The sequence below is a fragment of the Schistocerca americana genome, chromosome 7 (genome assembly GCF_021461395.2).
Source record: "Schistocerca americana isolate TAMUIC-IGC-003095 chromosome 7, iqSchAmer2.1, whole genome shotgun sequence".
NCBI lineage: Eukaryota > Metazoa > Arthropoda > Insecta > Orthoptera > Acrididae > Schistocerca > Schistocerca americana.
The window spans coordinates 591,794,418-591,806,783 of record NC_060125.1 but is presented as its reverse complement, the minus strand read 5'-3'; positions in this window follow the sequence as shown (position 1 = coordinate 591,806,783).

The following is a 12,366-nucleotide window of genomic DNA, read 5'->3' as shown; positions in this document are numbered from 1 at the left end:
CATTTGAACGCTTAGGTTAACCCAATCTGGCACACAGTTTTAATCTGCCGGGATGTTTCAGTAGTAATAACAATAATAATAATAATGCACTACTGGCCATTAGAATTGCTACACCACGAAGATGACGTGCTAAGACGCGAAATTTAACCGACAGGAAGAAGATGCTGTGATATGCAAATGATTAGCTTTTCAGAGCATTCACACAAGGTTGGCGCCGTTGGCGGCACCAACAACGTGCTGACATGAGGTAAGTTTCCAACCGATTTCTCATACACAAACAGCAGTTGTCCGGCGTTGCCTCGTGAAACGTTGTAGTGATGCCTCGTGTAAGGAGGAGAAATGCGTACCATCACGTTTACGACTTTGATAAAGGTCGGATTGTAGCCTATCGCGATTGCGGATTATCGTATCGCGACATAGCTGCTCGCGTTGATCGAGATCCAATGACTGTTAGCAGAATATTGAATCAGTGGGTTCAGGACGGTAATATGGAACGCCTTGCTGGATCCCAACGGCCTCGTATCACTAGCACTCGAGATGACAGGCATCTTATCCGCATGGCTGTAACGGATCGTGCAGCCACGTCTCGATCCCTGAGTCAACAGATGGGGACATTTGCAAGAGAACAACCATATGCACGAACAGTTCGCCGACGTTTGCAGCAGCATGGACTATCAGCTCGGAGACCATGGGTGCGGTGTGACAGGTGATGAAACATGGCTCCATCATTTTTCACCAGAGACGAAGAGGCAATCAATGGAGTGGCATCATGCAAATTTACCCAAGAAAAAAAATTCAAAACTACACCTGCTGGAAAAGTTATGGCTATGGCGTTTTTCGATTCCGTAGGACTCTTGCTTGTGGACATCATGCCAAATGGAACCACCATAAATTCTGATGCATATGTGACGATACTGAAGAAACTTCAAGTTCGACTGAGTCGTGTTCGACCAAATCGGCAAAAGCAGGATGTTTTGCTGTTGCACGACAATGCACGGCCACATGTCAGTCACAAAACCATGGAAGCGATCACAAAACTTGGATGGACAACACTGAAACACCCGCCTTACAATCCTGACCTGGCTCCATGTGACCATCATCTCTTTGGGAAACTGAAAGACTTCGTGGAACAAGGTTTCAAGATGATGACTCCCTTGTGCACGCTGCCAAACAGTGGCTCCAACAGGGTGGTCCAGAATTTTACCGTGCGGGTATAATGGCGCTGGTCCAAGATGGCGTAAGGCAGTTGAGAGGGGTGGGAATTATGTGGAGAAATGAAAATATTGTTCCTAAAGGATGTATCTACACACTGTAAAACTTTCGAACATGTAGAATAAAAGATGGGTTTAAAAAAAATAGGGTGCATTTCTTTTCGAGCGACCCTCATATTATTTCCAGCTCCATCGACTACAACGATGCCGCAAAAGCAATCAAACACAACTTCTATAGGAAAGTACTATGAGGATGAGCATTATTCAAATGAGAGTGCCGCGCGGGATAGCCGCGCGGCCTGAGGCCCTTTGTCACGGTTCGCGTGGCTACCCCTGTTGGAGGTTCGATTACTCCCTCGGGCATGGGTGTGTGTGTTTTCCTTAGCGTAATTTAGTTTAAGCTAGATCAAGTAGTGTGTAAGCTGAGGAACGGATGATCTCAGTAGTTTGGTCCCGTAGCACTTACCACAAATTTCCAAATTTCGAAATGAGAGTCCGAAGTGACAGTAACACATTTCGTTTTGTTTTGAACATTGTCCAACCTTCTCGATTTATGGGAAGATATCACATTGTTTTATGTAATTTTCGCAAACAGTGTTCGTATTAAAAATTAAACGGTGACAGTTATGTAAAAACAAGGAGCTATGGACAATACGCAGAACTGTCAGACAAGAGTGTGACTAGTGTTTTATTCCACAATCTTCCGATGTCAATGATATTTCGGATCGAGCATCTGTTCCTATCGTAATTCACGTAAAGAGTATAGTCTTGGTTCAAATGGGTCTGAGCACTATGGGGCTTAACTTCTCAGGTCATCAGTCCCCTAGAGCTTAGAACTACTTAAACCTAACTGACCTAAGTACATCACACACACCCATGCCCGAGGCAGGATTCGAACTTGGTCCCGTACGGTCGCGCGGTTCCAGACTGTAGCGCCTAGAACCGCTCGGCCACTCCGGCCGGCTGAGTATAGTCTGTTGTGCAAATTCCATAACAGTCTTCTAACTTGGAAAACGTCGCACTCACTGCTCGAATATTCATCATTCTTTAAAGAAAATTAGTGCAAATTAATAAAAGCAAAATTTACTTCCCAACACATGCACAACCAAATTATTTAATTTGAAGTCACTGCACGACAGTATACTCTTTTCGTAAATCTTGCTGAGTTTACAAATGTTTATGTTTAGCAGCGAAACTGGGCATAAATCGCTATGCAGAATCGACTGTAACATAAGTAGTTGTTGTGGTCTTCAATCTGAAGACTGGCTTCATGCAGCTCTCGTCTCTAGTCTATCCTGTGCAAAGCTCTCCACCTTCGAATAACAATTGCAACTTACATCGATTTGATCCTGTTTACTGTATTCGTCTCTTGGTCAAACTCTACAATGTTTACTCACCCACCACATGCACACACACTTCCCTCCAACAGCAAGTTGACAATTCCTTGATGCCTAAGAATGTGTCCTAACAGCCGATCCCTTCTTTTAGTGGTGTTGTGCCATAAAGTTCTTTTCTCTCCTGTTCGATTCAGTATTTCTCATTAATTAAATGGTGCAACTATCTCTTTTCGAGCATTCTTCTTCAGCACTACATTTCAAAAGTAGTTTGAATAGTAGTAGTAATATCTGTGCTAATGAAAGTCTGTCTATTGTAGCGATATTATGTAAGGCCGTGAATCTCTAACAGAAGAGCATCACAATATATCTTCTGCTGGTGGTGTGACTATTCCAGATATACAAATTAGCACTTAAGAACAATAGAGGATAGGTATGTTACAAATAAACAAAGGAGAGAGAGAAATAAATGTTATTATATCATTAAGTCAGAGAGCGCACAAATAACGACAAGCAAAGGTTAGTAGAGATTCGTGCGTCTGTGAAAAGATAATGCGCGAAGCATGCAACAACTGCCAGTGTCATACCTTTGCAAAAGGTCTGGCAGAGAACCTGACAAATTTCTGGCCCCATGTAAAATCGCGAAGCATATCTAAGGCTTTCATTTATTCCCTTGTTGACCAGTTTTTTCTGTGGCAGTTAAAGATAGCAAAACGAAAGCCGAAGCTTCAAATTTCGCATTCGAGAAATCGATCACGCAGCTGAATCGCACAAACGTAGCGTCATTTGAGCACTGGACAGATGCCTGCGTGGACGACACAGTAATACGTATCTGTGGCGTGTTGGGGAGCAGCTGAAGGATTTGAAAGTAAATAAGTCACCAGGTCCGGATGGAATCACAATTCGGATTTACAGCGAGTACTCTAAGGCACTGGCCCCCTACCTAGCTTGCATTTATTGCGATCTCTCGCCAAGAGACTGGAAAAAAGCGCAGGTGACTACTGCACATAAGAAGGTAAAAGAACGGATCCGCAACATTAGAGACCAATATCCCTAACTGCCGTTTGCTGCAGAATTGTTGAGTATATTCTCATCTCGAATATAACACATTTTCTTGAGGCTGAGAAGATAATGCCCACGAATCAGCATAGTTTTAGAAGCATCGCTTGTCCTTTTCTCACGTAATATACTGCGAACTACGGATGAACGCCAAAAGACAGATTCCGTATTTTTAGATTTCCGGAAAGCATTTGACATGGCGTCCCAGTGCAGGCTATTAACGCAGATACGAGCATATACATTAAATTCATAGATGCGTGAGTGGCTCGAAGGTTTCTTAACTAACAGACAGCGAGTTTTCATCATACCGTTAGCAGTGCCCCAGGGACGTGTGATAAGACCGCTATTGTTCTCAGTATACATAAATGATTTGGCGGACGCAGTGGGCAGCAATCTGGTGTTGTTTACTGAAGATTGCTGTGGTGTACCGTATGGTGTCGAAACTGAGTGACTGTAGGAGGTTACAAGATAACTTAGGCAAGATTTCTAGTTGGTGTGATGAATGGTAGCTAGCTCTAAATGTGAGAAAATGTAAGTTAATGCGGATGAATAGAAACTCCTAACCCGTAATGTTCGGATGCAGCATAAATCCTGCTTGACACAGTCACCTCGTTTAAATATCTGGGTGTACCGTTGCAGAGCAATATGAAATGGAACGAGCTGTAAGGACTTGGTAAGGAAGGCGAATAATAGCCTCTGGTTCATTGGGTGAATTCTAGGAAAGTATGGCTCATCTGTAAAGGAGGTCGCAAACAGTACGCTGGTGCAACCTGTTCTTGAATAGCGCCCGAGTATTTTGGATCCACATCAGGTCACATAGAACGAGGACATTGAATCAATTCAGAGGCGAGGTGCTATATTTGTTACCAGTATGTTTGAACAACAGGTAAATGTTACGCAGATGCTTGGGGAAATCAAATGGGAATCCCTGGCGGGAAGGAGACGTTCTTTTTGAAGAGCACTATTGAGAAAATTTAGAGAACTGTCATTTGATGCTGACTGCAGAACGATCCTCCTGCCGCCAGCATACACTTCACGTAGGGACCATAATGATCAGATACAAGAAATTAGGGCTCATACGGTAGCATGTAGAGAACCGTTTTTCCCTCGCTCTATATGCGAGTGGCACAGGAAATGAAACGATTTGTAGTGGTACAACGCACACTCCACCACGTACTGTACAGTGGCTTGTGGAGTATCTGTGTAGATGTAGATGTTTGTGGTGAGGTGTTTACTCGTTGTTATGCAGTGATATGCAGGTAACAGAATATTATCCTCTGCCCACAGGTGGCCCGCATCGTGGAGAGCCGTGCTGCGGGCTTCCCAGTGGGGCGGTACGTGGTCGGCTACTGGGGGTGGCGCGACCGCACCGTGGCCGACGTGGGGCCGGACGCTCCCTACTTCATGTCTCCGGCCATGCTGGTGCCAGACCTGGGGGAGCTGCCCCTCTCCCTCTCTCTGGGGGTGCTGGGCATGCCTAGAATCACGGCCTACTTTGGACTGCTGGAGGTCTGCAAGCCAAAGAAGGGAGAGGTCGCCGTAGTCAGTGGGGCAGCAGGTGCTGTGGGGTCCATAGTCGGGCAGATAGCGCGCCTCAAGGGGTGCAAAGTAATTGGCTTCACGGGATCAGACGCTAAGGTAAGACACTATACCATTTTGGTTTCACTACACTGTATTGCAAAGAACATAACTTCGAGGAAGAGAACATTTACATGAATTCAGACATGGTACCTGATATTCTGATTAGTTGAATCGAGAATGCCACCAAGCAGACTGGCGAATGCCTAAAACTGGACTGCATCTGTTCTTCCTGCAGTCTCAGATTTCTGCAGAACAAGCAGGTCCTGTCACAAGTAAAACTACTCGAGAGACAAGCCTGAATTTGAGGCAGGTTACTGGAAAATGTCGTGAATTTTGTGCCCTCCCTTAATTTTTTTCCTAGATTATAAAAAAGACCTTTGATTGTGTCATGTGGGACGAGTAGAGGCATGTGCTCAATGATTTTAGGGTTTAGAAGTACCTAGTATCATTATTGAAAGATCTTCGTACCAGTCATACTGCAACCATAAAGGTGGATGGTGAATACTCTAAATGCTTAGACGTGACAAATGGAGTCAGTCAAGGTTCTATACCAGGGCTGGCCGCAGCCTGCCACACTTCGTGCTGGCTGCTTTGCAGGCCAAGGCTTGGTCTGGTCCATCTTGCATTTGATCATTCCTTTCTGGAAGTACCCGGTACAGCACGACATTTCATTTACACCACTGGCCATTAAAATTGCTACACCAAGAAGAAATGCAGATGATAAACGGGTATTCATTGGACAAATATACTATACTAGAACTGACATGTGATTACAGTTTCACGCAATTTGTGTGCATAGATCCTGAGAAATCAGTACCCAGAACAACCACCTCTGGCAGTAATAACAGCCTTGATACGCCTGGGCATTGAGTCAAAAAGAGCTTCGATGGCGTGTACAGGTACAGCTGCTCATGCAACTTCAACACGATACCACAGTTCATCGAGAGTAGTGACTGGCGTATTGTGACGAGCCAGTTGCTCGTCCACCATTGACCAGACATTTTCAATTGGTGAGAGATCTGGAGAATGTGCTGGTCAGGGCAACAGTCGAACATTTTCTGTATCCAGAAACATGCGGTCGTGCATTATCCTGCTGAAACGTAGGGTTTCGCAGGGATCGAATGAGGGGTGGAGCCATGGGTCGTAACACATCTGAAATGTAACGTCCACTGTAACACTTGTTGATGGCCTAGTACTGAAACCTGCAGCAGTTTGGGGAAGGATTGCACTTCTGTCACGTCGAACGATTCTGTACAGTCGTCGTTGGTCCCGTTCTTGCAGGATCTTTTTCCGGCCGCAAATATGTCGGAGATTTGATGTTTTACTGAATTCCTGATATTCACGATAGACTCTTGAAATGATCGTAAGGGAAAATTCCGTCTTCATCGGTGCCTCAGAGGGGCCGTGTCCCATCGCTCGTGCGGCAACTATAACACCAGACTCAAATCTTGATAACCTACCATTGTAGCAGCAGTAACCGATCTAAAAGCTGCACCATACACTTCTGCCGTATGTAGGCATTGGCGACCGCAGCGCCGCATTCTGCCTGTTTACATATCTCCCTATTTGAATACGCATGCCTATATCAGTTTCTTGTATATTACAATACCATGCAGAAACAATTTAAAGATTTAGCGAACAATGAAAGAGCGAAAAATTACAACAATCGACAGACGGAATTCACTGTTCTGCAGATCAAGAAGCTTTTTGTGCTACATGAACAGGCATGCCACACTGGTAGAAATGAATGGTACGAGTAGTAAAATTGCTGAAGTCGCTCACATTATTCCACTCTCAGTTGTAGCAGTTTTCGATGGAACTGATCGAAGGTATGGAGACTTTATATATCACTACAAAGTACGTCGATTAAGTCAATACGCTATTGCAGAGGACGTGGGGGGGGGGGGGGGGGGGGGTTGGAGAGGAGGCTAGAAAAGTAGATCATCCAGAAAGGACTGGAGACCTAGTATTTTAAGTGGACTTGACTGCACACTGCCCACAATAAGACATTGCAAGGGAGAAACATCTTTTTTCTGATTTTATGGGAATGCATTCAAAAAGAAGATCGGATTATACAAGGGACACATTCAGGCAAACACAGTCCAATTCCCTAAGCTCGCTGCTGTTAAGGAAAACGCGAGGTTTGAAGAATTCATTGTGCCCATGAAAGAATTACAAGGATAGTGTCCTACGACAGTCTGTCTGTCTTACAGGTGTTCTCGAGAACGTTTGCCGTCTCAGTTGAAAGCGCCCCTGTGTATGTGCAATTAACTGTAACTGACTGACCTGAAAGGTAGTTCCCGTTCTAATGAGAAATATTTTTACGTTAAAACTGTCTAGGACGTCTACATTGCTTTCCTCTCGTAGAATTTCCAAGTCTCCATAAAGAGGTCGGAAAAGTGCTGCAATATTTCGACCGGCATAATTGTGTGAAACACATTTTTTCTATTATGAAACTAAGTGAATCATGATTTACAGCAACCTGAGTGCGAAAATCTGTGAATCTGTCGGTGTCTGCCCTTACGCCGAGAATTTGTACCGCACAAAAATTATATTATATTTTCAGCGCGTCAAAAATAATTGCAAAGCACAAAAAATTGTTTCGTTCGTGATCTTTGTTGTTGGGAAACGTGAAATATAAAAGCAAGTCGTATACATTGCGACTGCACTACCATTTAAATGGTCTGTGTTCGCAGTTTCCTCCTCTTCCCCATTCACATACAGACAGCTTGCTGTGGTCACGACGGTAATGTGCAGCGATGCTGAGCGCAGGAAAATGTAATATCTACTCTTTGCAGATGATAGTGCCCTTATTGTTGGAAGTGGGGAAGAACTTATTGATCTGTCCTCCAGAGTGAAGACTACTTGTTTAAATTTAGGTCTCTAGATAACCACAAAAAAGCCCAAACTAATAGTTATAATACACCAAGATATAGATCAAATGCAACTAGCAGGCTGCTTAGCAGATCTGAATGTACTGAATGACTATATCTGTTTACGGTCTCTGACAAATGACACAGGACAGTGTGATAAAGAATTAAAGTGAGGAACTGGATTTCCTGGTCCCGACGGTTAAACTCACTAAGGTCTGGCAGAACCGGGCAATATCCAAAACAATGAAGATGCGTCTGGTGGAATCATTCTTGTACAGTCGTGAGACGTGGGCCGTCATTAGAAGAGAAACAAACAATAATGAAACGAGTATATGTACTGACTGAGAATATGGTAGATCTACGAACGCATTGTGCTCAATGTAGGGCCCTACATTCACAGTGGATTATACATGTACATGCAGATGTAGAAGCTGCGTGTGTGGTATAGCATCTGATCTGCACTTAATTGAATAGTGTGGCTGAGAGCTGTAATGAATATCTGAGGCACATAGTATTGGACATGTATTGTTATCAATGAAGACATGAAAGAAAGTAAAGGGTTATTACAAATGATTGAAGCGATTTCACAGCTCTACAATAACTTCATTATTTGAGATATTTTCACAATGCTTTGCACACATATACAAAAACTCAAAAGTTTTTTTAGGCATTCACAAATGTTCGATATGTGCCCCTTTAGTGATTCGGCAGACATCAAGCCGATAATCAAGTTCCTCCCACACTCGGCGCAGCATGTCCCCATCAACGAGTTCGAAAGCATCGTTGATGCGAGCTCGCAGTTCTGGCACGTTTCTTGGTAGAGGAGGTTTAAACACTGAATCTTTCACATAACCCCACAGAAAGAAATCGCATGGGGTTAAGTCGGGAGAGCGTGGAGGCCATGACATGTATTGTTGATCATGATGACCACAACCGATCCATCGGTTTTCCAATCTCCTGTTTAAGAAATGCTTCTGCATTTGCCTTTTCCGTAAGATTTTCCAAACCGTCGGCTGTGGTACGTTTAGCTCCCCGCTTGCTTTATTCGTCGACTTCCGCGGGCTAAGCGTGAAACTTGCCCGCACGCGTTCAACCGTTTCTTCGCTCACTGCAGGCCGACCCGTTGATTTCCCCTTACAGAGGCATCCAGAAGCTTTAAACTGCGCATACCATCGCCGAATGGAGTTAGCAGTTGGTGGATCTTTGTTGAACTTCGTCCTGAAGTGTTGTTGCACTGTTATGACTGACTGATGGGAGTGCATTTCAAGTACGACATACGCTTTCTCGGCTCCTGTCGCCATTTTATCTCACTGCGCTCTCGAGCACTCTGGCGGCAGAAACCTGAAGTGCGGCTTCAGCCGAACAAAACTTTATGAGTTTTTCTACGTATCTGTAGTCTGTCGTGACCATATGTCAATGAATGGAGCTACAGTGAATTTATGAAATCGCTTCAATCATTTGTAATAGCCCTGTAAGGACAAACTTGAAACTCAGCGTCTGCATGAGTATGGAGGTTTTTTAACTGATGAATTAGCTATGATAAAGAGTATTTTGTTTCCTCACTATATACTGTATTGATAACACATTTTTTAATCATTTTCAAGCGATTAACTGTTTATTGGGCGGAAATTTCACATACCCGAAGTTCCTTTTTCTCTCTATCTAGTTACAGAGTTACAAATGTCTTTGATCTTGGAGAGTACAGCCAACTACAACTACTCGAATGTCACCGCCCTATCGGCTTTTTAGGAACAACGATCTATGCTGATCCTATGGAACAGAATACATCATAACATATCCGGAAGTTATTAAAAGAAAATAATCAAAATAGAGAACACTACTACATTAATAATATCACTTTTGTAAGTGCTAGTCAAATGAAAATGATTCTGATGGAAAAAAGCAAAAATGATTCCAATGGAAAAAAGCAAGTATACTTCATAATTTAAAAAGTAATCAGAGTAACTGCCAAGACGTGTAGACCACTGTGGGAAAAGATGGTCACTACCTTCAGCGAAATAAGGAGCAGTCAAATGGAAATGAGACAGGGGGGAAAAATAAGTCAGCTGTTTATTATATCAGAATTAATTGACGTAACTGTTAACACATTTATTCCACTGTGAGACAAGACGGTCGTTGCCTTTATGGAGACACGTTTGCGGTTGCCTACAGAATCTTGGTTGTAACCAGTCGTGCACCTCTCCGCCCGAAGAAAAGCAACGGCTACGAATGTCTTTCTTCAGTGCTCCAAAAATGTGGAAATCGCGTGGGGAGAGATTGAGACTGTATGGAGGATGTGTGAGGACTTCCCAGAGAAACTTCTGCAGCCCACTGGAAAAAAAAAAAAAACTTGGCAACTTGCCAAGGGTCAGGCCCACATATTGCTTCGATTTCGCTGCAGAAATTTCTCTTCTCTCCAATTCTATTCAATACCTCCTCATTAGTTACGTGATCTACCCACCTTATCTTCAGCACTCTTCTGTAGCACCACATTTCGAAAGTTTCTATTCTCTTCTTGTCCAAACTGGTTATCGTCCATGTTTCACTTCCATACATGGCTACACTCCATACCAATACTTTCAGAAACGACTTCCTGACACTTAAATCTATACTCGATGTTAACAAATTTCTCTTCTTCAGAAACGATTTCCTTGCCATTGTCAGTCTACATTTTATATCCTCTCTACTTCGACCATCATCAGTTATTTTACTCCCTAAATAGCAAAACTCCTTTACTACTTTAAGTGTCTCATTTCCTAATCTAATCCCCTCAGCATCACCCAATGTAATTTGACTACATTCCATTATCCTCGTTTTGCTTTTGTTGATGTTCTTCTTTTATCCTCCTTTCAAGACAATGTCCATACCGTTCAACTCCTCTTCCAAGTCCTTTGCTGTCTCTGACAGAATTACAATGTCATCGGCGAACCTTAAATTTTTTATTTCTTCTCCATGGATTTTAATACCTACTCCGAATTTTTCTTTTGTTTCCTTTACTGCTTGCTCAATATACAGATTGAATAACATCGGGGAGAGGCTACAACCCTGTCTCACTCCTTTCCCAACCACTGCTTCCCTTTCATGCACCTCGACTCTTATAACTGCCATCTGGTTTCTGTACAAATTGTAAATAGCCTTTCGCTCCCTGTATTTTACCCCTACCACCTTCAGAATTTGAAAGAGTGTATTCCAGTTAACGTTGTCAAAAGCTTTCTCTAAGTCTAAGTAAGTTTAGACAGTTTTATTAACTAAGGCGGATTGTAAAACACGCACGCTACGCGTACCCACCATCACTGTGTCTGACATCCTAATCACGGTCGTGTCGAAAGGCTCCATGGTGAGCTAACAAGGGAATCTCCCCATCGCACCCCACTCAGATTTAGTTATAAGTTGGCACAGTGCATATGCCTTGAAAAACTGAATCCAGATCAATCGAGAAAACAGGAAGAAGTTATGTGGAACTATGAAAAAATAAGCAAAATATACAAACTGAGTAGTCAATGAGCAACATAGCCAACATCTAGAACAATGTGCGCTCTAGAGCGCCGTGGTCCCGTGGTTAGCGTGAGCGGCTGCGAAACGCGAGGTCCTTGGTTCAAGTCGTCCATCGACTGAAAAGTTTAATTTTTTTATTTTCAGACAATTATTATCTGTCAGTCCATCCGATGCGAGGTAACTGCGCCGTAGTATGGGGACGCCACACCTAAACAAACATCGAAACAGACGACGTCAGTCGACTACAGCGCACGGAAGAGAGAGTATTCCTGCTAACGAGGCTCCCTGGCTGGCAGTTGACTGTTCGCTACTTTGGACGAGAGTGCATTAAATACGTGAGATGTATTCCGTGGGCAATGTGAATCCAGCAAATATAGCTCGCGACTTCAATAACAATCGCACGGTTTTGCGGTGCGGTCGCAAAACACAGGCACTAAACTTATTACAGTGAACAGAGACGTCAGTGAACGAACGGACAGATCATAACTTTGCGAAAATAAAGAAAGTAAGAGTTTCACTCGAGGGAAGACTTGAACCAAAGACCTCTAGCTCCACAGCGGCTCACGCTAATCACGGGACTACGGCGCTCCTACACTGACAGTGTCTTTCGTGTTGCCTATCTTCCACGTGGACTACTCAGTTTGGATATTTTGCTTACATTTTTCATAGTTCCACACAACTTCTTCCTGTTTTCACGATTGATCTGTGTTCAGTTTTTCAAGGCCTATCCACTGTGCCAACTTATAACTAATTCTGAGGGGGGTGCGATGGGGAGGTTCCCTTGTAAGAAAAGAGACATATTCGCGCCCGAGG